The sequence below is a fragment of the Thunnus thynnus genome, chromosome 2, assembly GCF_963924715.1.
Source record: "Thunnus thynnus chromosome 2, fThuThy2.1, whole genome shotgun sequence".
NCBI classification, from domain to species: Eukaryota; Metazoa; Chordata; class Actinopteri; order Scombriformes; family Scombridae; genus Thunnus; species Thunnus thynnus.
In genome coordinates this window covers 29,984,941-29,988,579 of record NC_089518.1, presented here as the reverse complement: position 1 = coordinate 29,988,579, position 3,639 = coordinate 29,984,941, and the positions used below count along the sequence as shown (strand labels likewise).

The following is a 3,639-nucleotide window of genomic DNA, read 5'->3' as shown; positions in this document are numbered from 1 at the left end:
CTGTGTCTACCTGTCTTTATACTTCTCTGTCTGTCTCTCTGCTCAACTCTGCGTGTTTCTGTGCATGTGAGTGTTGATGTGGATGTCTTCATGTCTACCCCAAAAAAATCTTGGACAAGAGATTATCGTAGATAAGGTTACTGATGATTACTCAAGCCTTCTTCCTACCATCCTACTTACACACACACATACACACACACACACACACACACACACACACACACACACACACACTGCCCACCTGTTGCTAACATGCAATATATATGCACACAGACAGACACTAACATTGATAGAGGGAGGGAAATAAAGAGATATTCAAAATGCGTGTCCTTGAATTTGGTTTATTGTTGAAATTGAAACCCTAGCACCAAGTCGGCAGGGTCCACTATTAAATTCTGCAAACATATGATTCAACAAGCAGGATTTTCTTCAATGAATATTCAATATTTGTTTCTACTTTGCATGTTATTCCAGCTGTCTGCCTTCACCAACGTACAATCCAGGGAAGTAACAAGCGCTGTAAATGCATTTTAGAAGTACCAAAATTGTTTCTGGTTATCTTGCTCTCATCAGGGTGGCAATCAATTATTCATGTGACTTCACAAGAGGAATGTAATGCATAGTAAATACAAAACATAGAAAACAAAATTACAACCATTTTTCCCTAAAAATATATTTTTACAAAATACAATATTAAATAGATCTTTACCTCTTTTTTTCAACCTAATTTTTCCCCTTTTGGAGAACAGTTGCACTACCATTGAAGTACCAACTGGTTTGCACCTCATTGAGTTATATGTTTTACAATAGATGTTATACAGTTCATTAACAAGAACTCCTCTTACACGTGACTGGATGAAGACACCATATACTTGCTGGGTTGTCATTTATGTTTGCTGATGCCGATTTTCCAATAAACACACGGAAGAAATAAGCCTCACAGCTGCGGAATCATGCTTCATTGTATATTTACAGTAAATTAATTTAAAATTTAATCCTTGTTAATGAGCTTTGTGAGTTTGGAGAAGTGAAGAGTCATGTGATCACCCAAATATTTGAAGATTGATCACTATGTATCTGTATGAGATCAAATCAGTTCTCATGTAGTTGTTTCCAGACTTTATAGTGAACCTGAGTTTGCAAGATGTAGTGTAGCTGTGTGAGGCTACTGAAGATTTGATTCATAAGATTATTGTATGTTCAATATTATGTTCATTATATTGATAAACAGCAAAATAAGCAGTTTGACTTTGTTTGATGAAAGAAAAGTAAAGTCAAGGTAGTATTTCTGAAAAATGACAGCAACATAAAACATCACTGTAATAACGATAGCTTCCTCTGAGTGTTACTGGTCCAAACTTTTTTTTTTTATAAACACACAAAAACCTACAAACATATGGATTCAGGCATTTGAAAAAAGACTAACAGTGAGAATGAGTCTTAGAGAGACATATCACACATTTCAACATATCACAGATGTACACATTTAGCTGGATAGTTTCACTTATCCAAACACACACACTGTGATAAGGTCTTGTGTTAGCAGACTCAAGCATTGGATACAGACAAGGAAGCTGGTGAAGTTTGAAAAGTTTATTTTAGGTGAAAAGAGTAGGAATGGAGTGGTGATGGGAATGTGGCTGGAGCAGAGGCAGAGGGTTGGTGAGGAATGGCAAGCAACAGCGTAGCTAGCGGAGGTAGCGTGGGTATGGCTGGAGAGCTGGCAAGCGGGTTGGCAGGTGAGCTGGCCAGCTGGAAGGCAGGCAGACTGGAGATTATCCTGGGGCACAGGAAACAAATGCATTAATCACAGGCTTAACCAAAGCACGAGGAATAGTTCTTAGAATACACAGGTTAAGAGGCCGGAGACATAAACTACCAGAAGTAACCAGAAGAGAGACTCACTGTGGCTCCAAGGGCTTGACAGAAAGCCTTCTAAACCTGAGAGATGAACTGGGGTCCCTGGTCAAAAACTATGTCAGGACGGATTCCATGCAGGTGGAAGACAGTTTCAGTGGCTGTGGGGAGATGGGAAGAGCCACAAAGTGCACGACTTTGGAAAATCTGTCCACAATAGTGAGAATTACTGTGTTCCTATTACCTTAGGAAGGTGGAAATCTGGTGACAAACTCGAGGGCAATGAGGAACCAGGCCGACCAGGGACTGGCAGGGATTGGAGCAGGCTGGCAGGTGGTTGGTGAGAGGACTTTGAGCGGGCATACACTGTACAGGCTAGCACAAAGGCACGAGTGTCTGCATCCATGGAGGACCACCAGAAGTGTTGTTTCAGGAGGGACAGGGTGTGGTGGATACCAGGGTATCAGGCGAACCTGGAGGTGTGCACTGGAGAGCCTGAGAGTGGACAGAGTTAGATACAAAGAGATGGTTGGGAGAACCATTACCTGGGTCTGGTTCTTTTAGGTAGGCTTCTTGGATGAGGGATTCGACCACCGAGGTGACAGCTGCCACAACACAGGAGGAGGGAAGAATGGTGTCAGGGTTGGCAGGGACTCCATCAGGGATGTATTGATGAGAGAGGGTGTCAGGTTTGATGTTTCAGGAGTCTGGCCAGTAGGTGAGGGTGAAGTTAAAACGACCAAAGAACAGGGACCACCAGGCTTCATGGGAGTTGAGATGCTAGGCGATTTGGATGTAGGCAAGGTTCTTATGGTCCGTCCAAACTACAAAAGGATGTTCTGATCCTTCTAGCCAGTGTCTCCACTCCTCCAAGGTGAAATTCACCACAATGAATCTACAGTAGAAGTTAGCAAAGCCACAGAATCACTGGAGCTCTTTGAGGGATTGCGGTCTTTGCCACTCTGCCACTGTCTGAATCTTTTCTGAGTCTGTTTTCACTTTCCCAATTTCAATAATGTAGCCAAGGAAGCCCACAGAGCCAATGTGGAATTCACATTTCTGTGCCTTGACAAACAATTTGTTTTCCAATAGCCACTGGAGTACTTGACAGACATGTGGGATCAGTGGCGACTGGTGACTCAAAAAATTGGGGAGGACAGGAGGAAAACCAACATGGAATCTTACAACAAACCGCATCATACTACATTATTGTGCCCTACCTGATGAAATCAGAGGGGTGGGGGGCAATTTTATATGGTTTACAGCTCACTGTAATTTCAACAAGCAAACTACCCACAGCAAATTATATGATCTCTGCTGCATTCTTGTTAAGAAGATAAATTCACACAACAGCCACAGAGACATTTAACCATCAGAGATGAAATTAGCGACCAAAGAGACAGAGAGAGAGAAGCTGTATCTGACTCATGTTATCTGATGTCTTCTTCTTTCTATCATGGAGATGAAGTATTCATGTCATAACGTCCATTTGTAGCTGTTGGTCATCTTGTTTGTTCCCTAACAGAACTTTGTGGCTGCTGGTTAACCAGTCTGATATCATTAGCAACAATGACAAACAAGCTGACTCCTGGTTGTTTCTCTGGTTGCTTCTCTCTCCAGCCTCCCCAGTGGCGTCCTGCCGCTGCTGCGCTGCACAGTCCAGATCATTTCTCCCGTTAGCTTAACAACAGTCCTTACCAGTCCTTCCATGGATGTATAAAGAGTCCTTCAGGGTACTACAACAAGCTAACTATTACATTGGCTAATGCATGGAGCTATCTA

At 42.4% G+C, this 3,639-nt stretch overlaps 1 long non-coding RNA gene across 1 annotated transcript; it reads right to left on the bottom strand.

Moving 5' to 3' along the window:
• Positions 1–1,607: 1,607 nt before the first annotated feature.
• LOC137172468 (uncharacterized) lies at positions 1,608–3,108 on the bottom strand. Its single transcript, XR_010924986.1, has 3 exons — positions 2,102–3,108; positions 1,906–2,018; positions 1,608–1,780 (listed from the first exon to the last, which is right to left on the bottom strand). It is a non-coding gene; the product is annotated as an uncharacterized lncRNA (long non-coding RNA).
• Between the last annotated feature and the right edge of the window lie 531 nt (positions 3,109–3,639).